A 24542-nucleotide genomic window follows, 5' to 3' on the forward strand; every position below is an offset into this window, starting at 1 on the left:
TCTCTGGGGCTTGGGTCCCACCCAGTCTCTGGTGGGCTGCCTCTGAGTGTCCCTGCTTGGCTTGATGTGGTAGGGCCACACACCATGTGTCCACATCCCTCTCACCACTGTGGTGCTACAGCCCAGGCAAGGAGCCGCTTTGTGGGAAGAGTTGTCATTTTCATAAGATAGAGCTGTGTGCTCTGCCCTGTAGCAGAAGCCGCCGACCTGGGATACTCTTTTGAGTTCACCACAAAGGTTAGGAATGAGAAAAGTTCAAGTAATAAAAATAATAACAACAACTAACTGTCACTATGGCTTAAGCATTTTATATACATTGTCTCAATCCTCCCAGCAGCCCTCGGAAGGCAGCCCGTTATTTCAGGGCCACCATTCATGGTGGCCCCAGTCGTGCACTGTGCAATTCTAAGGGGCACAGCTCACATTCGTAGCCTTTATATTTTTTATATTTGTATTGCAGCAATTTTCTAATGCCCACAAAGATGCTTTTAGGCTAACAGCAAAGCCAACATTTATCCCTATTTGCAGGTAAGGAAAACATTGAGATTTGACGATTGTGAATTATTTGCCCAAATCATAAATTACTAAATAGTAGAGCTACTAACAGACCCCAAAATAACCCCCAAAGATACTATACTGTGAATAAAGAGAAACCAAAGTGCCAAAGTGACAGGAAACCCAAAAGAGATTGTTCTCTGACCCTCTAGGCAGCAGGGCCACAGGAGTGCTTTTGCAGTCCTTGGCCCTGCAAATTCCAGGGAAGCCTCCAAATTAAATCTGGATCTCAGTCCAGGTTGTAGTCCAGCCTGGGGGACTTATAGAACCACCCCTCACCACCTGCCCTCTGGGCAGCACTGCCCATTGGTCTGTGATCATAGATGAAGGCCAATTATGGGTGCACGCCAGAAGAAGTATCCCAACACTGCAGGAGGCCAGAGAAGAGGGCTTCTGCCAAGGCAGTCAGGGAATCTGGAACTGCCAGCTGGCCCCTGACGTCAGGGTTCTGGGTAGCTAGAAGCCTGAGCTGTGCTTGAGCGAGTCTGGTGGACCTGAGCATGAATCAGGTTTGTGAAACTAACATCATGACAGAAGACAGATGAAAACATCAACCTTAGCCAGCAGGTGTTCCTACTAAAGCTGTTGAAATGTGTGGTGTACTGGTAGGGAATTATCCAAAGCAATTGGTAATCCAGAATGTGGGCGGGATCCAGATGAAGGAAAAGGCCCAGCTGATCCCATGACCAGTAGTATTAATAATAATGGTAGTCATTTGTTTGTTGTGAAATTGGGTGCCCAGCTGTACTCTATCTCATTGGCTTATAGCCTTATGAGTAGGGGACCATACATCCTGGTTAGCCCCAATTCAGGTCTGTTGTCTTATGTAATTATTATTATTATTTTGAGATGGAGTTTCACTCTTGTCGCCCAGGCTGGAGTGCAGTGGTGTGATCTCGGCGCACTGCAACCTCCACCTCCCAGATTAAAGCAATTCTTCTGTCTCAACCTCCCGAGTAGCTGGAATTACAGGTGCCTATAATCCCAGGCACCACACCCAGCTAATTTTTGTATTTTTAGTAGAGACAGGATTTCACCATGTTGGCGAGGCTGGTCATGGTCTTACGTAATTATTAATAGCACCCCCTTTTCACTCTCAATATTGTCCTGATGGAGCAACAAACTATATGGTCCCCTTATGTAGGAAAAAGGTATAGTATCTGTATTTGGCAGTAGAGGAAACCCAAGTCCAGAAAGGTTAGGTTACTTGTTCAAGATCACTTGGAAGTAAATGTTACTACTGGGATTTAGTTGTCAACTGCTAGGTCCAAACCCTAACTTGAATCAAGATTGGCTCTTCAACCAGTATGAATAAAAGTGCTTGTTTGTTTAATGGCTGAGATGCAGCTTACATCTTACTCTGTGTTGACTGAATAAGTAGAAATAGCTTTCAGGTTAGCACAAGAGTGTGTTTTGTTGGATGTTGGAAAGAGCTGCTTGATCATGTAAGTGGTAGGACCCCAAAATGGGCGTCTGAGATGAGCGGTGACACCCTCACCTTAGAGAACCTGGAGAAAGGACTGTGCATCGTTTATCCCTAATGATTCGCCATCAGCCGGGAGGCCAGGGACGGCATATCCAGATTTCCAACTGCCCTCCCCTTTCGGATGAGGATGCTGTGAATTATTCCCCATCAGAAGGCACTCAGAGAGTCTGGAGCCAGTTCCCAAACCCTTCTAGTTCAACTCTCATAAGACCATTGAATGAATCATTTGTCCATCCATCCAGCCCTCTATCACCCACCCATTTAGCCTTCCCATCCAGCCAGCCATTGTGCATTGCTACTGCCTGGCCATGAGTGATGGGAACATAGCCATGAGCCAGAGAAGCAGGGTAAGACATTTGCCTGGAGGAGTGGCATTGGGGGCTTCAATATGCCTGATGCTTTGGGCTCTTGTGCTTCTGCCATTGGTGAGTTGTTGGCTCCAGGAAGAGTTCATGGAGGAGGCGGGTTGTGGTCACATCATGAGATCATAGGGTGGGGTAGGGGGTGGGATGTGGCTAGGGAGTAGGGAACTAGTTGCCTTTGCCAGGGGGACGAGGACACTGCTGTTACTTTTTCATAGTGCATTATTTGGGAACCATTTTGAGATTCCCCCAAAGTCTGTGCTCTGAGCCCTCTGTGCCAGGAGCCTCGGCCAACAGAGCAGAGGCGGGGAAGAGTCTGCAGAAGCCATTTCAGAGTCGGGCTTCTGAGTTGGCTGCTGCATTTCCGGCAGCGCCTAGTGTGCTCTGGAGCCCTACAACGGGGAAAGCCTTAGACAAGAAGAAGTTGTCAAGGGCTGGGTGGACAGCACTGCCACAGGGTGGCTTTCTTGGGAAATCCAGGCTTTCCCTGGAGCTGCTTTTCTGGGCCAGGCTGAGAAGTTGGCACCAGGACCATCTTGGCTGTTTGGATGGACTTGTTCCTCTAACACTGGGACAACCACTTTTTGTGCCTGCCTCACTGATCCCGGTAACTCTTTGAGGTAGGGGCTATAACTATTCCCATTTCACAGATGAGCAAACAAAGGTAAGAGATTAAGTCACTTGCTCAGGGGTACAGGGCTACCAAGTGGTACAGCTGGGCTCAGAACCTGATTTGTCTACTCCAGGGCTAGGTTTCTTACCCACACAATCCTAATTGTCCTCGCTGCCTTTGGGTGCTCTCCCCCTGAAGTCTACCCTGCATGAAGCACCAGGGCTGTCTGTCTGAAACTCAAAGCTGATCATGTCAGTGTCTGCTTAAAAACAGACCCTGTATTGTCATGCCTTCTTGCCTTTGCACGTGCTGTGCTTCCTGCCTTGATTGCCTTCCCTGACTGTCTTGGCTGATGCCTGCCTGTCTTCCTAAGTTGACCTCATCCATGAAGCCGTCCATTCAGTGAAGTCCTCTCTTCCTCCTTCAGTCCACAAGTGCAGCTGTGGCTGCTTCCAGCCCAACATGCAGCACTCAGATTGCACTCATCTGGTTATCTGCCTCCTGACTATAGCTTCTTTAAAAAAGCAGGGTCAGGGCAGATTCCTCCTCTGAATACCCAGTATCCAGGATGGCACCTGGCTTAGTAAATAGGAATTCAAGAACTTCATTTATACCATGTATTTCCCAATACTTTCTCCTCTTCTAGCCACTGTGCCAGGGGCTGGAGATAGAACAGGAACAAGGTGGGTGAGGTCCTTGCCCTCAAGAGGTCCACAGTAGTAGGTGAGACAGAGACTAGGCATTTGTAATGCAGAGAGATCTGTGCCCAGATGGGGAAACTTGGGGGGCTGTGGGGCACCTGATCTAGCCCCAGAGAAGCCCTTGGCTGGGCAACAGAGAGGGGAATGGCGTGGCACCCTGGGGTAGAAAAGCTTGCTTGCTTGAGAGCCTGGGTCTGAGGCTCACTTCATTGTTTCATTCCATACATATCTTTCCTGCCTGGCCCTGAGTGGGTATTAGAGATTCAGCAGTAACTGAGACAGACACAATCGTTCCCTCCTGGAGGTTGGAGTGGGACCACCTCATGCAGGACCTTAGGCATTCTTGGAGCTGGGCAGGTCCTCAGGCATCTCTTGAAGATAAGAACAGAGTCCATTCTGGGCTTCTCCTTGGTGGTCTTGAGCCTGCCTGTCTGGAGGACTAGGCAGCAGGGAATTGCTGGGGCTCCTGGCCCCAGGCAGGCTGATTTCAGCAGAGAATGGACTGACACAACAGCTCAGTTGTGAGAGGCCTGGCTCCCCACACTCAACTTATTTTTATTTATTTATTTTTTGAGATGGAGTCTTGCTGTGTCACCAGGCTGGAGTGCAGTGGTGTGATCTCAGCTCACTACAACCTCTGCCTCACCAGTTCAAGCAATTCTCCTGCCACACCCAACATTTTAACATTCCTGTGATCAAAATGTGGCTCACGATTGATGTGTACGTGTAATAGGCCATCGTAATGTTTCAACCCTCAGTACTGTTATGAACTCAGTCATATGGCTTATAGTCCATGTGAAAGAACACAGTTTTGTCATAGAAACTACCCCCAGAATGAGGCTTCTGAGGTAACCGATGTATCACCACAAACTCCAAACTGCCTGTGGCTGAATAACTCTTCTATTTGGGGTGTTTTGTATAAATTCACAAAAAAGAAATGCTATTCAATGAATTGATTCTTTCTTGAGATCTCCAGAGTGTGGTTGTCCAGGATGGCAGCAGGCTGGGGTAGAACGAGCACAGGTCTGGGTTTCGACTTTTGCTTTTTGGTCCGTGAGTAGAGAGAACCTGGGGGAGGTGCTGAACCCCAACTCTCAGTTTCCACTTCTGTAAGATGGGGACAGCACCACCCACCTTGAGGACCCTCTTAGCTCCTCAGGCCACCTCTTTACAACTTTCACACAGTTGTGTGTTTGCATGATTATTTACTATCTGCCCAGTCCTGCTGGGCTCTGGGCTCTAAAGCAGAGCCCTTCCCCCATCTGCCTGCTGTCAGTTGAGACCATTCCAGATTAAATGGGCTGTGATTCAGAGAGGCCAGATGCTGAATGTACCTGCCTTGGCAGGGCTGCTGTCTGTTATGTTTGTTCTATTGTGGCTACCTGTTGCCATCTTCCTGATGTTTTCTCAGGAATTGCTCAATTATGGCTCAGTGTGGGTGAGGAGGACCTGAGCTCTGATTCTTCAGTCCTAAAGGAGCCTCCAAGTAGGGATGTAGAAAGCGCAATAGTATCTCGGTCACATGGACCAATGTTTCCCTGGGGCTTTGCCCCCACTGGGCTGGGGCCAGAGTTCCCTGGTGTTGATGTGGTCAGACAGTGTTGCAGAGCACCCAGGCATGTGGAACAAGTCAGCCAACCTGGTTTGGAAGCTTAGTTCCTCTTCTCACTGACCATATTACCACAGATGCCCTCACAACTGTGCTGAGGCTCATCTCTAAGGGTAACAGTAATGTGTGTTTTGCCTCAGAGGTAAGCGTCCATGAAGAGCAAGGGAGGCACTAAAGTCGAGTAAGCACATGGTTTTCAGAGGGGTTGGTGCAGCATTCAGTGGGATAGCAACCAAAGCAGATGTGGCTACTGAGGACGCTGGGCAGGGACCCAGTGACAGTCGGGATAAGAGAAGTTGAGACATCTTGAACAAGGCACTGAAGTGAGAGGAAGGCAGGGGCTTTGGAGCTAGAGAGAGCTGGATTCTGGTCCCACATAATCATGAAACTGTGACCTTGGGAAAGTTAACCTCTCGAGTCTTAGTTTTCCCATCTGTAAAATGGGATGCTAAAACTAGAACCTACCTTCCAGTGTTGTGGTGAGGATGAAATGACATAATGTATATGCCTTAGCCCAGTGGGTACTTCCTAAATCGCTGGGGGATGGAGGGCCAGGTGGCGGAACAGCTTATTTGCTTTGCCTGTGAGCTTCAGCAGTAACATGCAGTCCCTTCCTGGACCATGTGCGTTACACATTTTTGTCTGTTTCACCCAGACTGCCTCACTAGTAGTAAGTAGTCCCATTTTCTTTTAGTCAGGCTCATGAAGTCACTTAGAGCCTCTGCTCGGCCTGAGCTGCTTGGAGAAGTCAGTGAGCCACCATGGTTCCAGGCTGAAGCAGGGAAACCTGTGGCTTCAGCAGGCCCAGAGGCCTTGTGCTAGAGAAGCAAATACTTGATATCACCTTTTCAAAATGCTTCCAATAGCACAGGGTGCCCACTGGACCCTCTGGGGGCCACAGGCCAGAAGCTGTCCTGGGCTAAGATGTATCAGTGTTGTCTGGTGTAAGATCCACTAGACATGGCCACCATAGTGCCAGACTTGGTGATGGCCATTCTTTGCTTCTTCTTCTGCAACTCCGGGGCAACCCTGACTATGGATTTTCCTGATTTTGGGAGCTTCCCACAGCACTAAGGTGGCTCCATTTTCTTATCCACTATGGTTCTGGTGGGGAGATCAATAGGCAGACAGGCAGTGTCCATGTGGGAAGCAGGATATCCTTCCTCCTGTAAGGCTGGTTTTGGATCTTTTTGTTAATATGGCTGCACTTTTTCTTAGTATGAACTTCTAGGATGCAGGCATGCTGCAGGTGGCCCCAAACCCCAGACATCAAGCCACCCTCTCCTCAGGCTCCTGGAAAGCCCCCCAGTGTGGGCAGTGGTAGTAGCCACAGTATTGTCTCTGTTTTATGGGATTTTCTGAAAACCCTAGCAGGATATGTCCAGAACAGGGAAAGAATTGGGGTCTCTGCTCTTCCTTTCCCTCTGTGCCAATCCTGATTGTTGTGGTTTGTAACAATCAGTGACCAAGGTTTGCTGAGGGTTTGCTGTGCACCAGGCACCGAGTCAGCCGCTTCCTAGTCATGGGTGCCTGGCTTTCTCCTAGAAAGCAGTGAGGTGTGGTTCAGGGTGGCTCTGGAGCGACACCACTGGGTTTGAGTCCTGGTCCTGGCACTTACTAGCCATGTAGCCATGGGCACATTACTTAACCTCTAACTCAGTTTCCTCACCTGCGAAACGGGGATGAATAATAACGCCTGTGCTATAGGGTGGTCGTGAGGACTCTACAAGTTGAGTCTGGCACAGAGTAAGTACAATATAAGTGTTAGCTGTTACTCTCTCTGCGTTGTTACCACCTAGGCACTGTTATCCCATTTTCCAGATAAGAAAACAGGTTTGGAAAGGCTAAGTGTGCTGCCAGAGCCATTGGCTAGTAGGTAGAGGAGCTAGGATTTGAAGCCAGCTTATGAGCACTGCCCTGCTCTGCCTCCACTGGGAAAAATATATGTGGGGAGCATTTGGCTGGCTTTGGAAGAGGCATTCTCAACTTTCCTCAGAGCCTGGGGTGAAAGGAGATCCTTTTCTAAGTAACTGAACTGGCCTCTGGGAGCTCTCATAATCCCACAGCAGAGGCAAGAGCTGACCCATGACACACATATCACAGAAGGAGAAGGGAAGGATCAGTGAAGAATTTCTGTTGGGAAATGTTATCTAATATTGAGCGCTTTCAAGGGACTTGGTATGTAGAGACCCTGCTGTCCATCTGCAGGGGTACCAGGGAAGCCGCATCCTCCCTATAACTTGGCCACATCCACTCAGTTGGAGACCCGCGGTACCATCCAGTGCAGCAGCCCCTGGGTGGTGCGTCCCGTCCCGTGCTGGGTGCCTCCGCTCTGCTCACTAGCAGGAGGGTGTGAGCAGAGGCAGCCCAGCTCCAGGAACTCTCTGAGCAGAGGCTCCCTGCACCTCAACACAGAGCTTGCCTCTGCCTCACATGGGCCCTGGCCTGAGGGCATGGGAATCCAAAGCTCGAAAGTGGCTTCCCAAGCCCTAGAGCCACCCCTGCTTTCTGCAGCTCTTCAGTCCGCTGCCCTCTAAGTACACACCTACACACACACACACTCCCAGCTGCCCTGCCGTGTCGGGAGCCGCCGGCCAGCACCCCGAAGGCTCTTTGTCCAAAGGAGTAGAGTGAGGCTTTCTCATGAAGTCCTCAAGATGCCAGCCCAAGATCATGTGCCCCCAAACACCACCAAGCATCCACAGGTTCTTCCCTGGACATGCCTTGTTTGGCTCCAAATGATAGCAGGGAGTGACCCTCTGAGATCTAGCTGCACACGACCCCAGCTGGAGGGGCAGGGTTTTGGAAGCCCTAGCCACGGGGCCAGTGGCTGCCTCTCGCCCTGCCTCTCCCGGCCGCAGAGCTGGCCCCTTACCTCTTCCCTCCTGCTTGGCTCCGGGGCTGCTCCTCACATGCTTCACCTTGGCCGTCAGCGGGGCAGCCTGTCCATGGCCTCTGGAGGGGGTCCTGAGTTGCAGGCCGGTGGCTGCCAAGCAGCCCTGCCTCACTGAGCTCCACTGACTCTGCCACCACAGAGGGCTCCGGCAGGATCTGGGGCCAGGGCTGGCCAGGGGTCCTGTGGGGCTGCTCACAACCTGCTTTCCCTCACAGTGCGGTTAGCCACTGCCTCAGTGCCATGCTGTGCAGGTCCGGGGCTTGGGATCCATCCTCAGGCCATCCGCAGCAGCCTCATTTGAACTCCCAACTCCTTTGTGGAGCCTTTACATGCCGCCAGAGGAAACTGTGAGCACAGCCTGACCCTGGTTGGCTGCAGGCGCTTCTCTCCACCCACCAGTGCAAGAGGATCCCCCAGGCCTCAGAAAGGCTCTGGGCCTCCCCTCAGCCCCAGACAGAGGCGGGCCGCCTGGTGATGTCACACCAGCTCCGGCCCCAGCTGGCCTGGCCCCTCCCGCCCAACCCGCTTTGGCGGCCTCGGCAGGCCCCCTCCTTCCTTGGCACAGGCAGCCTGGCCAGCTCTGCTCCCTGGCCCCCCCTCTCCCCAAAGCTCAGGCAGCTCCCGCGTGCTGCGAGGCGGAGCGCTTCCCCTTTGACTCAGGGAATGGGTTTAGATCTGCTCCAGCTGTGCATGCAGCCGCGTGTGAGCAGCAGGCAGCGGTCCTCCCCCTGGATGCCTTGTTGGGCACTGCCCCACTGAGCCCCAGGCTGGTGGGTGGGGCAGCACAGCCCAGAGCGCCTCTCCTCATCAGCCGCCCTTCGTAGAGGCCTCATTCTCATCTCTAAACCCTGGGGAAGGGAGCTCAGGGCTGTCCACACAGAAGCTGTGGCGTCAGAGCTGCAGAAAATTAGCAGGAGGCAGTGGCTTAGGACGGTGGAAATAACACAGGCTGAGGGTGGAGGCAGCATTGGAGGAAAGCTCTGTCACTTCCCACCTGAGTGGCTTTGATTAATTCACTTCAGCTCTCTGGGCATCCCCTCCATGCATCAGTAAATGAGCTAATTAATACTAGTAATCTACCTGCATCAGCTGCTGGGAGGACTCAGGTCACGTGGGAAGGAGCTTGGCATAGTGTCAAGGACACCTCGTTGAACTGAGCTTAGGACTCTAGAAATGGGTGGATCAAGTGTCTCCTGCTCCCAGAACCTCTGCTGTGTGATCCTGTTTAGCCTCAGTGTTTTCATCAAAATGTGACCTCCTATTGGGCTCTTTGAGGAACAAACAGTGGAACTCCATCAGAGTCCTCAGCATGGAGCCAGCCACATAGGTGGAGCTCTGTGAATGTTGATAGAGTAAGAAAGGAGAGGATGGTACTGGACCCCACAACGCAAGCATCCTACAGACGCATTAGCATTGGCAGTCTGGGAGAAGGCACAGTCAGTGCCGGGAGGACAAGCCTGCTGCCAGGCACCCTGCGGGGATACAGAGAGTAGGAGGATGGCAGGCACCAGGAAGGGAGCCCCAGGGCACAAGTTTGCCCCTCTGCTTAGACAAGAACATGTGAAATATTGGTGGTGATGACTCTTTCCTTTAAAAAAAAAAGTTTTAGTGATGGTGGTGATGATGTTTGGGTAAAAATTGGGAGAAAAACTTTAATGGGACTCTCCCTGCCCCTAGGCATCCTCCCTACCACTAGGCACCCCTCCCAACCCTGTGGCAGATTTGTCTTTTAAAGATGACCCAAGCAATCTCTCCCAGTCCCCAAGGAGACTTGGACACTTCACCCATGGAGCAGTGAGGTCCCTGCTCCTCGCCTTGAACCTGAGAGGGTTTGTGATTTGCTTGTGACCAGAGGAATGTGGTGGAAGTGGCACCACCTGACTTCTGAGGCTGTGTGAAGAATGGCAGCACAGTCTCTGCCTTGTTCACTCTTATTTCGAAGCCCTGAGCCAAGCTGGAGCCTAAGAAGTCTAGAAGCCACACACAGTTTAGGTCCCAGCTGACAGCAGCGTCAACTGCAAACACGTGAGCAAGGAAAGATGCCTGTACATGAATCCAGCCCCTAGCCATAGAGTCATCCCAAATGCTGCATCACTGTCAGCCATAGAGTCTTCCTGTTGAGGCCCCACACACTAGAGAGCAGATTCTGCTATTCCATCTCCAAATTCCTGACCCACATACCTGGTGCTGTCAGGTGGCTGTTTTGGTGGTGATTTGTTACACAGCATTAGTAACTGGGACAGACTCAGGCAAGAACAGTTGGAGGGAGTCCTTTAGAGGAGTTGAGAGAAGTGCATTTTGGCTGAGGAGAGAAGATGAGCTCTTGTTAGAGAGGTTGGACTTTATCCCGAAGACAGTAAGGAGCCACTGAAAGGTTTTGAGCAAGTCAGTTTTGAGACTTGGTTTTATTTTTTAAATAAAAATAAAGTATTTTATTGAGTAGAGACTGGATTAATGTGAGCTACAGACAGAGTGTCCCAGGACTTTCTCACCCTCTGGGAACAAGTCCAGCACAAGCCCCTTGGTTACTAAAAGAAGGTTGTTTTCACGATTCAAAGTTCTCAGGATCCCCTCAGTGGAGGAAGAGCACCAGGGTGCCTTGCCCTGTTTGTCTTTGCATACCTCCTGCCCCACTGGTGGCACTGGGCACTGGGGAGCTCAGGAGTCAGATTATTTTTCTGCCATTTGGTTGCTCTGAGCCTCACTTTCCTCATCTGTAAAATGGGAATGATATGAGTATCTCCCTCACAGAGCTGTGGGCTGTTATGAAAACGAAGTAAGATGTGAATGTTAACTGTAACACACACTGCCTAGTACAAGGCCCAAGAAAAAGCTCTTGTAGTTTCCGTTGCTTCCTTCATTGGCTTGTGAGTACCCTGAGGCAGGGGTGTGTGCGGGCTCTCCTTTTGCATAGCCTAGTGCAGAGGAGTGAATAAATGAACTGGCTGGAGAAGGATGAAGAGCCATGGCTCAAAGTCTTAAGGGACCTGGGCTCAAATCCCAACTCTCTCACTAATCTTGAGCAACTTTCTTATTTTCCCTGAAACTTTGTTTCCTCGTTTGTATAAAGGGGATACTACTACTCCTGGGGTTACTGTGAGGGTTGAGTAAGATGATGGGCCTTGATGGGCCTGAAGCATTCAGCCCAGTCAGTTCCTGGCCGCAGCATTTAGCACTTGCGCAGGAACTTGCTGCTGTTGCTGTTTCTCCTGCCCTCAGACTTCTCCCCAATCCCACCCTGATCCTCTCCAGCACGCTTCTAACTCAGTGACTCCTGGATCACAGTGTCCCCTTGACCTCCTTGAGGAGCACCATTCCCACATTCCCACTTGCCTATCAGACAGAAGCGCCATGTGACTAAAGCATTTGAGGAGAAGTGAACCTTCCTTTTCCTTTTAATAGTTCTTATCAGGATGAAAAATGTGTGACATTTACATGGTGGTAGAATACAAAGAATCTTCACGTAAATCCTACAATTTGTAAGAATGGTTTCATGTCTTATCACCTTCCTGATAATTATAAGTTTTTTTCTGTTGGAAACAGTGGGATTAGTTCTACTGGGAGACTGCATATATATGAGGGCTGGTGGGTCAGGGGATGCAGGTATAATGTGTTCTAGAGGGGTGCACTTGGGAGGGGGCAGTTTTGCTGTATCTTGCATTCTCAGAGTCCCACCAGCATTTGAAGCTTCACACATCCCAAACTGACTCTCTCCTGTACCCCACCCCACCCTTACCCCCAACTCCCTGCTACCTTCAGTACTTTTTAAATGTCTTTCCATTGTCTTCTGGCCAACATTATTTCTGATGAGAAGTCAACTGCCTTCCTTAATGTTTTTCCTGTAAGCATAATGGATCTTTTATTTTCTGGCTTCTTTTATGATTTTCTCATTATCTTTGATTTTTTAGCAGTTTGACCATGATGCGACCAGGTGTGGTTTTCTTTTCATTTATTCTGTGTGGGTTCACTGAACTTCTTGGACCTGTATGCTTTTCACTAAATTTGGATATGTGGGGAGAATTTTTAGCCATTATTTCTTTGAATATTTTTTATGTTCAATTATGTCTCCTGTCTCCTTCAAGAACTCCATTCTCACACCTGTTCTTCTACAGGTCGCTGAAGCTTCATTTGTTTATTTTTCATTTCTTGTCTCATGCTTCCGTTTGAGTCACTTATTTCTGTCTTCACATTTGCTAACCTTTTTTTCTACAGCATCTAATCTGCTGTTAATTTCATCTAAATTATTTTATGTCAAACCTATAATTTTTGATTCTAGAATTTTCACTTGGTTTATTTTTATAGTTTCCATTTCTCTTCTGGGATTCCATATCCACTGATTCATTCTATCTTTCATATTCTGAAAATCCTGTGCATATTTATAATAGCCATTTTAAAATCCCTGCCTACTAATTCCAACATCTGGGTAGGTCATTAGTGAGTCTGATTTTACTGTTTTTTTTTTCTTGATTATGGGTCATATTGTCCTGCTTCTTCATATGTCTATAATTTTTTATTGTATACTGGACATTGTGGATAATACATTAAAGATACTCTGTATTTTCTTGCCTTTTTGTAAAGAATGTTGTCTTATGTTCTAGCAGGCAGCTACATTGCTTGATGTTATTGGGGCATGGTTTTTATACTTTGTTTTTATAGGTTTATGTTGGTTCTGCCCATAGTCCTAGGGCATGACTCTTAGTCCTGGGCTTACTTGTAAAGCATGACCTTTCTGGGATTAAGTCAAATGCCTTAAGTATTTGCTAAGCTGCTTTGACTTGGCAGGACTTGAACCCCAAACTCCAGCCTCCAGGCAGTTGCAGAGACCTCTTCCTCTCTGCTGCTGCCTTCAGTTGTGCTCCTCAAAGTCTCTCTATGTGTATACAGTTTAAGAGTTAGCTAAGGATTTGAGGGGAATTGGTGTAGTAATTTTGGGGCTTCGCTTTCTGTAGTTCTGTCTTTTCGGCATTTCTTCACTCAGTTTCCACCCTGAAAGTCCAACCTCTTTCTCATCTTCCCAGACAGTAAGACTGCTGCTTTCTGTTTCAGATTCATTCTTCTGTGTGTCACCATGAACTGGGAAATGCTCCAGTGTGCTTTCCTTCTTTCAAGGACCATGTCTCCTCCACTTTCCCTGCTTTTGATTCTTCTCCAGGGCTTTAAAACAGATCTCTTTCTTTTTTTTTTTTTTTTTTGGTCCTGAGTTTGTAATTGTTATTGACCAGAGCAGTTGTTTAAAACAGTCTACTTCTCTGTTTGAGGAACTGGAACCGCATATCTCAATTGAATTTGTTTCATCATCCAAACCTTTTGTACCCTCCTGCTGTTTTAAGCCATAAGCCTAGTTGGTTGATGGTTCTTAATCCAGTTGTCTGTCCTCCCTGCTTCTGATAATAGTATGTTGGGAAATTTCAACCCCAAGATCATAGGTTGGTTCATCTCAGTGTACCGCCTGAGCACTAGAAGACGAAAGAGATGCACTGTCCTCACAAGCCTTGTTAGAGCACCTTACGTAGCTACTTGTGATGTGCTAGACATTGAGCTCAGCACTTTGTAGATATCATTTCATTTTAAAACCAAATAAGTGAAGTATTACTGTTCCTTTTTACTAACAAAAAGATTGAGACTTAGCACAATGAGGTTCCTTGTACCAGGCCACACAGCTAGGAAATAATGGGACTGGGATTAAAACTTGCATCAAAGCTAGGAGGAATACAGTTGCCCTGGAAAAAAAATTGCCCATCTTTAATATCAGCTTGCTGCTTCTTGTTTTCAGGTCTCTGACCCATCAAGATGCTTCTCACTGTCAGTGGTCTGTCATAGTCTAATTGGCAGCACTTTTTCTTTCCTACTAGAATGTGACGCGTCTTACAGTTGATGACTCGTCAGATTCAAGTGTGGCAGTTTTAGCCATCAAGACTCCAGTGAGATTGGCCTATGGCTGAGGAGCCAAAAGGCAGAGCCCCTCCTTTCCTGGTCAGCTGGCCTTGGAAAGGTCTGGGGAAGTGTCCAAGCATCAAGAAGCTTGTGGAACTACCAGAAGCCTCCATCCATCGAGATTTAATAAAACAGCTGCCACTAGACTGAGTGTGAGCCAGCTGGTCCCCTCCTCTCTTAGAGGCGTGTGGTCAGGTCCTGTGACTCTCTGTACCATGCCAGGCAGGGGAACCACATGTTCTCTGGCTTTGGTGAGGAGAAGTTAGGAGACTTGCACTTGTGGGAAGATTCTAAGGCAGTGCTACTGTCCAGTGTCACAAAGGATATCCAGGTCTCATGGAAAGCCCTTTGAGGACACTGTGACTGTTAAATGCTTGCCAAACAAGAATATTCCAAAAGTTGAAACAGGATGCATGCTTGGGTACAAAGCAGCTTTGAGAGCCTGTTGTTAACTCACATGTGACTTCTCAACTCAATTCCCAGGGGACAGTGAGGGCAGTACCTCTCCTCAAGTGTGGACGTCACCTAACAGTCAACAAATATTTGTATTAAGCTTCATCTGAGCACCAGAGTTGGACTCTAGGTCAATTTGCCCAAAGACAATTTGTTGAGACTTTTGGTTGACCGGTTTTCATTTTGTCTCATAGCAGTATTCTAAGGAATGTTTAGCACTTTCATCCTACAGCTGCTGCATGGGCCCATCCCCAAGAGGGGATACTGAGGACTGGCAAGAGTAAAAATTTAATTTTCATTTGCTGGTTTTGTTTCTTCATAATGAAAAATTCATAGAAACTTTCTAAAGCTGTTTAAAATGATTCCCATCCAATATAAATTTTTAAAAAATACTGTCACTTCTGGAACATTGTCTGTGCCAGCTAGGACCTATGTCCCAAACAGGAAACAAGGTACTAAGGGCAGTTTTGTAGTCAGTGGAGGAGGATTCCAATCCCCTCACACAGATACCTGCTGAAATTCCCATTCCAAAGAGCAGCCAAACTGTTGTTGATCTTGTTTATCATTCCTGGGACCCAAGGAGGCAGCTGATCAGATGAATCAGGGCTTCTGGCAAAAGACCGATAAAGTGAACTTCCCAGGAATGAGAGCAGGATGGGGGTCACCCCAGATAGAGGTGTTGGTGCTAGCCAATAGGGGCTGCTGGCAGAGAGCTTTCTAACTAGTAGGCCTGATGTTGGGGAGTTCAGAGGCACCCACATAGGCCCTGCAGGGAGTAAAGGCAGCCAGTGCAGGAGGCTTACTTCAGCCCTGACAGCCTCCAGACTACCCCACTGCCCTCCCTCTTCCCTCCCTGCATTGGGCCAGGTAATCCTGGCTCTGAGGCCTGGAACCCTGGAGGGCAGAGATCTGTTTTTCCTCTCTGCTGGATATTTTTCATCTGCTCCCGGGATCTGCTCTTTGGCACCCTGCCCTGTGCCCAGACGCTGGCTGACCTGTGGGGATTGCCTCTATGGGCTCTCTTGCCTTCTGGGTTAGGGTTGGCCTGTGGCAGGAGCCCACAGGAAATGATAAGGTGGGGAGTGAGTGAGGACACGTGTCACCAGCTCCCTCTCTGCTGGACCATGGCTGTCTTGGTCAAGTGATAGGAGTTAGCTAGGCTTGGGTTTGAATTCCACCTCCGCTACTTATTAGCCCTGTAACTTCTGAAATATACTTATCCTCCCTGAGTCTCAGTTTCCTCATTTAAGAACTGGAGATAGTAATATCACCTTCCCAAGATGATTGGGAGTAAAAAGTGAGTCCATGTGAGTACAGATGTCCTAGTGCAATATTGGAGACACAGCAGGTACTCAGTAAATGCTGGCTCTCTTCCTTTAGTAATTTGGAGTCCTATTCTCATGAGTTTCTGATACACTTGGGTCCTCTGAAGGTCGTCAGTCATTTCATATCTCTCTGGACAGCTTTCCTTTAAGTTGTCCCTTTTTGGTTTGCATATCTGTCACTGTCCCCAGAACCACTGCCATAGAGCCTCACTTCTAATACTCTTTTAGTCAAAGAAGTATTTATCTGCCCCGTCCTTTGCCTGTAGCCTGTATATGATGTCTGCTTAACCAAAGAAAAGAATCCTTTTAACATAGTGGAAAGCAGGCTTATAGAAAGACAGTGCATGTATTTGTAAGGATTGTTGCTGAGTTTAAAATGAGGAAACTGAAGCCAGTATAAGAAAATTAAATGCCAATTTATTCAGCTCCCAGATGAGGTTCTATGTTGTGGAGAAAGGGGCCAGAGAAGTCACGCTGACTTCCTGGGACGGGGGGTTTTTTATGGCTAGGAGGAACGAGCAACAGCTGGGTGCTCTGACTGGGTTCAGGGGAGTGGGATTGAGACGGGGCAGACCGCTATTGGTTGGCGGGTTGTTGGGCGGGTTTTCCGGTGCGAGAGCCAGCCAGGGTTGCATTAGCAGGAGCCTTCCAAGGGAGCCATGCAGCAGAGCTAGGTGCTGAGTGCAGAGCCTGGTGCCCAGTGCAGAGCCTGGTGCCCGGTGCAGAGTCAGGTGCTGAGTGCAGAGGTGGGTGTGTCCAGCCTCCCGAGGAGGCAACCAGCCTTACATTCCGACCCTTTTGATGATATAGGACTCCAGGGAGGCGGCCAATGCTTCGATAGCCACACGAAGCTTGTCCGCTAGTTGAGTGGCTGAGGTGACACTGTAGCCTAGGGCGCCACTACCCAACCCGGCCGCCACCAGAGAGGATGCTAGAGAGAGACCAGTGACCATTGGGAGGAAGACTGCTCATCTGTCTTGGTGATTAGGGGAGGGTGGAAGGAGGGATAGAAGTTCAGCCTGTCTGTATACTTCTAACTGCGGGACCAAGGTGACAGGCACACAAGGGAAAGGGAAGGAGGCATTAATAACTTTAGTTAAGGTTTTATTACACCAGAAATATCCTTCTGGTGGTGCGTAGAGGGAGGATTTTACCTTTACTGTGGTGTTACAGCTGGGACTGTCTCATAGCAGAGAGAAAGATTTTGAGGGATATCCGTTAAGATGGTGCCGGGTCCTGTAGGTGATTGTGACAGATTGAACCCGGACCTGAGGGGAACTGCAGTTAAGGGGGGGGGTTGCTGAGAGAGGCACATAAAAAACAGTTGGTGATATTCATGGCTTTAGTTAAATTTAACATGTTGGCTCCCTGCTGTACTAGATTCAACCAAGAAAAAGGTTAAGAAGTGCTATCTGAGTGTTTGAATTGGTTAGTTAGGGTGGCTTCATTTTGCAGGATTGTATGGCTTACAGAACTGAGCTGTTCTATTGCTTCAGAGATGATGCGGGTATAGGACTGGAATATCAGCCATGTTCCCTGAGGGTGGCTCCAGGTATAATCTTCATAGACTTTACCGGACACTCCTGCATCCCAACAGCTGTGCCAGGGGTCATGGATGTTGAGGGCTAAGGAACCATTGCTGAAGTGAGTGAGCATGTGGTTGGGACAGCCTGGAGGCTGTGGCTTGTGAATAACACAAGAGCTGTATGGTCACCCCCTATAGGTGGTGTTCCACCAATGACAGTAGTCTTTGGTTCTGTCATATAGAAAACACAGCCCGTGCCGAAAGTGAAACCCATGATTGCGACCACGTATGGTGCTTTTACCGTGTGGGATGAGGATGGAGACAGTAGACTGAGAGCCACCTGTTTGGCAGTTTGCCTGTGCAAGATAATGGGTCTTGGTGGTAGGACCCTCAGTCCAGGATTCCTGGATGTAGAAGCACCAAACATATGAGTTGGCCTCAAGAGGAGATATTATTAGAAGGACTGTCAGGAGGAGGCTCTAAAGGGTTAGGGGGCGACGGGTTGGAGCCACGGGTAAGGCGGAGGCGAGTGGGGCCCAGGGGTTCAGATTTCCAATGATTATTTTGGGGGACCATCTTGAGGCAGAACACATGGTACCACGGAATGTGACCCAGGAGTTTGGCTGCTGTGGGGGTCGTTAGGATAACAATGTGGGGTCCTGACCACCTGAGCTGCAAAGATCCTAGTTTGAGCTCTCAGGGGAGAATGTTGTCGCCTGGCTGGAGAGGCATCGCTGGGTGGGGGTCTTCCGGTCCTGGAACAACAGGGAGGGTGTGGTCTGCGTGCTCCCTAAGCAGGTGGCGGAGAAGAGAGAGGAAGGGAAGGTAGGAAGCCAGTGGGGACCGTTTTACAGGGAGATTATGGGAAACCAGGAAAGGCCGGCCATACAGCAATTCGAAGGGGCGAAGGCCCTTTGGCCCCCATGGGGTGGCCCGGACCTGGGCCAGGGCAAGAGGTAGGAGTGTGGGCCAAAAGAGTTTTGCCTCAATAGCAAGTTTAGCCAAATGGTCTTTGAGGATGCCATGGGCTCGTTCAACTTTACCTGATGACTGAGGATGGTAAGGGATGTGCAGTTTCCAGGAGATGTTGAGGGACTTGGCGACTAGCTGTACTACTTGGGCCGTAAATGCTGGACCGTTGTCTGACCGTTGTCTGCCACTGTTGGTGGCAGGTAGGCCGAAGCGAGGGATGATTTCTTGAGTAAGAAGGGAGGTCCCTGTGTCTGCTATCGCCTGGGAGGTGGGGAAGGCTTCAATCCAACCTGAAAAAGTATCTACAAAAGTTAGGAGGTAGCGGAGCTTTTTGTGAGTGGGCATATGAGTGAAGTCAATTTGCCAGTCTTGGACAGGGAGGTTGCCACACATTTGGTGGGTAGGAAACTGTGGCCTTAAGCCTCCCTGAGGTGAGACTTTAGAGCAAGTAACGCATGCCTTGTGTACCTGCTCAATTGTTGCAGACCTGGTGAGAAAAAGAGGGGCTGTACAAAGCAGCGTAATGCTTTAGGCCCTATATGTAAGGATTGGTGGATTTCAGTAATAATTTCAGGGGCCTGTTCCCGGGGAAGGGCGATTCTGTTATTTAGGAAGATCCAGCCCTGATTAGATTCTGTTCCCCCTTTTAGTATGAGGGCCTGTTTTTCTGATGGTGAGTATACAGGCTGTGTGACCATGATAAGGAAGAGAACAGGGGTAGTGGTTAACTTGGCGTTAAAGATTGTGCTGCTGTATCTGCCCGCGCATTGTCGCGGGAGACGGCATCATGCAGGGCCCGGTGTCCTCGGCAGTGTATGACTGCAACCTCCCTGGGCAATGATAAAGCCTGTAAAAGGTTGGAGATCTGTGTAGCATTGATTATGGGGTACCCCTTTGTGGTAAGGAACCCCCACTCTCTCTAGAAGGCAGAGTGGCAATGGGTAATAAGAAAGGCATATTTTGAGTCAGTATAGATATTTGCTCGCCTTCCCTGTGCCAGTGTAAGAGCTTGGGTTAGGACAATGAGTTCTGCCTTTTGTAATGTGGTTCTGTCGGGGAGGCGACATGTCCCGAGGGTGGCAGAGTCTGACTACCGCATAGGCTGCCTTTCGCCACCCATCGGCTGTCATTACTGAGCTTCCATCCACATAGAAGGTAAGGTCTGGGTTAGGTAGGGGAAGGTCGGATAGGCCCTCCTGAGGTTTAGTTCGCGGCAGGAGTGGGCTGGAGAAGCGGGAAGGGATGGAAGAGGAAGCAGGGTAGCCAGGTTGAGTGGGGAAGGAGGGTGAAGGCTGACCGAAGGATTTTCAGTGAAGAGCAGGTGGAACTCCTGTAGACGAGAGGGCCCTAGGTGAGCGAGGAATTTGTGGGAAAGGAGGTTGGTAAGCTGGTAAGGAGAGAACACTGAGGTGGGCTGGCCCAGGGTAAGTTTTAGGGATTCCTTGTTAAGTTCTGTTGCTGTTCCTAGGGCCCGCAGGCAAGGCTGCCACCCCCTGCCCGTGGGGTCAAGTTGCTTCCATAAGTAGGCTACAGGGCGGAACACAGGACCCAGGGGTTGAGTTAGAACCCTGACGGCAATGACCTGTTTCTCATCAGTGAACAGATAAAAGGGGCGATTGAGGTTCGGCAGATGAAGTGGGGGTGCGGTGGACAGAGCAGTTTGGAGGGTTTTTAAAGCCCATTTTACAACCTCAGGATGGGAGAGAGGTCCCATGGGGGTGTTCTTAGCCAGCACGTACAGAGGTTTAGCTAGAGAGGCAAAGTTAGGTATCCAGTGGCAGAAGAATCCTACAAATCCTAAAAAGGAGAGAATCTGATTGGCAGTCTCTGGGCGCTGCAGTGAAAGAAGTGCTTTCCGGCAATCTGTTGTTAGGCTTTTAGTTTTGGGGTGAGGCAAATACCCAAGTAGACCACCGAGGTGACTGATAACTGTGCTTTGGAGGGAGATACTTGGCATCCCTGAGATCCAAGAAAGTTAAGGAGAGTGGCAGTATGCTGTTGGGATAGGGAGAGGGAGGGGCTACAAAGTAACAGGTCGTCCACGTACTGGAGAAGGAGACTGGGTTGAAGGGGGCAGGAGCCAAGGTCGGCTGCCAAAGCTTTTCCAAAAATGTGAGGGCTGTCTTGGAATCCCTGAGGCAGGACCGTCCAGGTAAGCTCTTGTGACAGGTTGGTGTCAGAATCGGTCCAGGTGAAGGCAAAGAGAAAGGAGGACTCAGGGTGAAGGGGAATGGTAAAGAAGGCATCCTTGAGGTCAAGAACTATAAAATGAGAGGTAGTGGAGGGAATGTTTGATAATAGGGTGTATGGGTTGGGGACTACAGGGTGGAGAGGGGTACCACCGCCTCATTGATAAGGCTCAGGTCCTGAACCAGGCGGTAGTTGCCAGACAACTTTCGGACCGGCAAGATAGGAGTGTTACAAGGGGAACTGGTGGGAATCAGTAGTCCCTGAGCTAGCAGGTGGGTAATGATAGGCTTCAGGCCTTGATGGTGGGTCTTTAAGATGGGTAACTGAGGGCATGAAGGAAAGTGGGTAGGATTTTTGAGAAGTATCTTAACTGGAGTATGATGTCTGGCTACTACAGGCTTGGAGGTATCCCATACCAGGGGATTAACTACGTCAGGAGGGATGGGGGTTGAGGCGAGGAGTCAGGGCAGAACATGGCATCAGTTAGGAGTGGCAGTAGGAGGTGAGTGGATGATGGGCTTGAGTGTGGGGGGCCAGTGAGTTGGAGAGTGGCCCCCACAGTCTGGAGAATGTCTCATCCTAAAAGGGGGACTGGGCACGAGGGTATAATTTAAAAAGAGTGGGAAAAGGGGTGTCCCTCGAGGACACAGGCTAAAGAATGGGTTTGATTAGGACACGAAGGCTTGTCATCATTCCCATGACTGAAACCTGGGAAGTTCAAGAGATGGGATTGCTTCCTGCTGACCAGCTTACCCTCCACATAGACGTGCGGAGGGTGGGCCTGTAGTCCGGGACGGGCAATCACTGCGCCAATGTCCAAGCTGCTTGCAGTTCGGGCAGGGCTTGGTAGGTGGTTGGGGACATGGACACTGACGTGCCCAGTGTTCCCCCGACCTCACTTGAAACAGGGCCCAGGCGGAATGCCTCCGGAGTTCTTGGCAGGTTTTGATGGACCCCCTCCACCAGGCGCCTGGTGGGCTGCCAGCCTCAGGGCTGCCACAAGAGCTTGGGTTTGGAGGCTTACCTCTTGCTGTAGACGAGCCTGGTGGGTGGCCTTGGCCTTTTCCTCTCGGCCATTAAAAACTTTAAATGCCATGTTTACCAGGTCTCGTATGGGAGTTTGGGAGCCCTCCTCAACCTTTTTAAGTTTCTTTCTAATGTCAGCCGCTGACTGAGAGATGAAATGGGTGGCTAGAACTGTAGCTCCCGCTAAAGAGGCTGGGTCCAGCCGGGTATGAAGGATCATAGCATTATTTAATTGGTCAAGGAAGGCGGCTGGCTTTTCAGTAGGACCCTGAGTTATTTCCCTTAACTTATCATAATTAACTACCTTTTGGGTTGTGCTTTGCATGCCTGCTAGGAGGCACTGTAGCATTTGGTCTCAGCAGTGGCGGCCATCTTGATCAGTTTGATAGTTCCAATTAGGGTCGGCCTCGGGGACTGCTGCGGCACCTACAGGCATTTGATTGTTTGTGAGATGTACCTGATCAGCGTGTGCCCGGGCCGCTGTAAGGATGTGGTCACGCTCATCTGGAGTAAGGGTGGAGGACAGGATTACATAGGTATCATGCCAGGTGAGGTCATAAGCCTGGGTGACGTAGTGGAATTCTTTGGTGTAAGCAGTAGGATTGGTGGAGAATGACCCTAGGTGTTTCTCAATGGTTGGTAGATCAGAGAGGGAGAAGGGAACATGCACTCAGCCAACACCTTCCACTCCGGCGACCTCGAGAAGGGGGCAAAGGAGGGAGGTTTCATCGTTAGGAGCACAGCACGAGCGAGTGTGAGCACTAACAGGAGAGGCTCGGTTGGAACCAGGAAGAGGAGGAGTTGGAGGGAGTTGAAGTTCCGCATATGGCGGAGGATTAGTGGGTTGGACGGGTGGAAAGGATAGTTCTTCGGGTGGGTCAGGGTCAGAAAAGGAGGAGGATGCTGGAGGGGCTGAGGGCGATGAGGGAGTTTCCTTGGCCAGGAGCACCTGAGCTGTGGTGCAAGAGGAACAGAGGGTGGGACGGGAGCGAAGATACCAGAAAGCCTGAATGTAGGGAAACTCCGACCATTTACCATTTTTTTGACAGAAATTGTCTAAATCGGTTAGAATGCCAAGATTGAAAGTTCCCTCTGGTGGCCACTTGGACTGGTTATCCAGAGGATAACTGGGGCCAGGCCACGGTGGAGAGGAAAAGCAGCCTTTTCTTTTTTATGGAGAGGCCCAGCTTGGGTAAATTTTGGACTAGACATCCCAATGGCAACTTGGGGTCTAGGCGGGACTCCTGATTACCCATGGTTCCCTCTCTGTCGCGGGATAGTCAGGAGTGAGGAATGGCATCCTGGACCTCAACACCCGACTACCAGAGGTTACAGGGAAGGACAGGAGTATAGGGACGTCTCCACAATATTCCTGTCTCCCGGGATAGGCGAGCAGGGGCACCGGGACGTCTCTGCGAGACCCACAGCTTGAGATGGGAAGGAGTCCCTGACACGGCTGCGATTATGGACAAGGTCTCCTCAGATTGGAGCAAACAGAGGATGGGGTTATGGGCAATAGGAGTCTTACTGAGTGATGGCTGCAGACGATCGGAGAGGCAGCGGCTCACTGGTTCAGCTTATGGTAGAGGAGTCAGTTTCCCCCAGGAGGGGTCTTGAACTACTCCCGGGTTTCGGCACCACTTGTAAGGGTTATTGCCAAGTTTAAAATGAGGAAACTGAGGCCAGTATAAGAAAATTAAATGCCAATTTATTCGGCTCCCGGGTCCGGAGAAAGGGGCCAGAGAAGTCACGCTGACTTCCTGGGGCGGGGAGTTTTTATGGCTAGGAGGAACGAGCAACAGCTGGGTGCTCTGATTGGGTCTAGGGGCACGGGATTGAGACGGGGCGGGCCGCTATTGGTTGGCAGGTTGTTGGGCAGGTTTTCCGGTGCGAGAGCCGGCCAGGGTTGCATTAGCTGGAGCCTTCCAAGGGAGCCATGTGGCAGAGCTAGGTGCCAAGTGCAGAGCCTGGTGCCGGGTGCAGAGTCAGGTGCTGAGTGCAGAGGTGGGTGTGTCTGGCCTCCTGGCGAGGCAACCGGCCTTACAGTATTGACATCCAAAAATAATTCATAATATTAACTGAGCACTTACTGATCCTCGCAACAATCCTATAAGCTACAGTAGGTCCTTTTATTATTACCCAATTTTCAGATGCAGAAACTGAGACTCAAGTTAATGGACTTATCCAGAGTCACACAATTGGCCAGTGTTGACCTTTGGTCAGTCTGGCACCCAGAAGCCTGCCCTTTCAACCTCTGAGTTATCTGCCTTTGTGATGAAGAAGGCTCAGCTCTCCAGCCCCTGGGAAGCAAGTCATTTTAGACAATTAAATTGGCTGGAAAGCTACAGGGTTATCTCTTTAAACATCAGTGTTTTAAAATTTGTATTCATTCTTGCTATGTTTCTGCACAGACCCACACATGCATATGTGCACTCGCCTCCATAAACTCGGCTGAATACACTATTGGCCACTCCTTGGTGACTCAGTCATGTTGAATAGACTGACTTTACTATGGGCTGTCTGGGTGGAGAGCACTGTTGACAGGAGCCCTGTAAGCCCCAGGCAGCCATGTTTGTTGTTACTTTACTAGCAGCCTGTCATTCCTCTCCTGATTTGTTGCTTCTCACCCAACTGAGGTTCCAGAAATCTGACAAGAGTTATTTGTAAATAAATATAAATGGTCACTAAACTAGTCTAAAGGGCTTTCCTGTGAGTAGAGTACCTGAGACGCACTGCCTGAACTTGATCACATCCATTTTGGGTACTCACAGGCCTTTGGGGCTTACAAGACCTCTGTTCTTATGTAGCAGCCAACAGCCGCCGTCTGTTATACACTCACCACATGCCTGGCACCGGGGAGGCCTCCTGCATGGATTACTTCATTGAGTCCTTGAA

The 24542-nt window shown here is 49.7% G+C and overlaps 2 protein-coding genes across 17 annotated transcripts in view; one reads left to right on the forward strand and one right to left on the reverse strand.

The window, feature by feature from the left end:
• The window catches only part of ANGPTL2 (angiopoietin like 2), a 35242-nt gene extending 26570 nt beyond the window's left edge, over positions 1-8672 (reverse strand). The window contains exon 1 of the mRNA XM_032257293.1: positions 8202-8672. The gene's annotated coding sequence lies outside the window, so the exon portion shown is untranslated. The remainder of the gene's footprint in view (positions 1-8201) is intronic.
• The window catches only part of RALGPS1 (Ral GEF with PH domain and SH3 binding motif 1), a 377570-nt gene that overhangs the window by 257024 nt on the left and 96004 nt on the right, over positions 1-24542 (forward strand). The window lies entirely within an intron of this gene.

Source organism: Sapajus apella, unplaced genomic scaffold (assembly GCF_009761245.1).
Source record: "Sapajus apella isolate SASKATOON/1434 unplaced genomic scaffold, GSC_monkey_1.0 scaffold97, whole genome shotgun sequence".
Taxonomy (NCBI): Eukaryota; Metazoa; Chordata; class Mammalia; order Primates; family Cebidae; genus Sapajus; species Sapajus apella.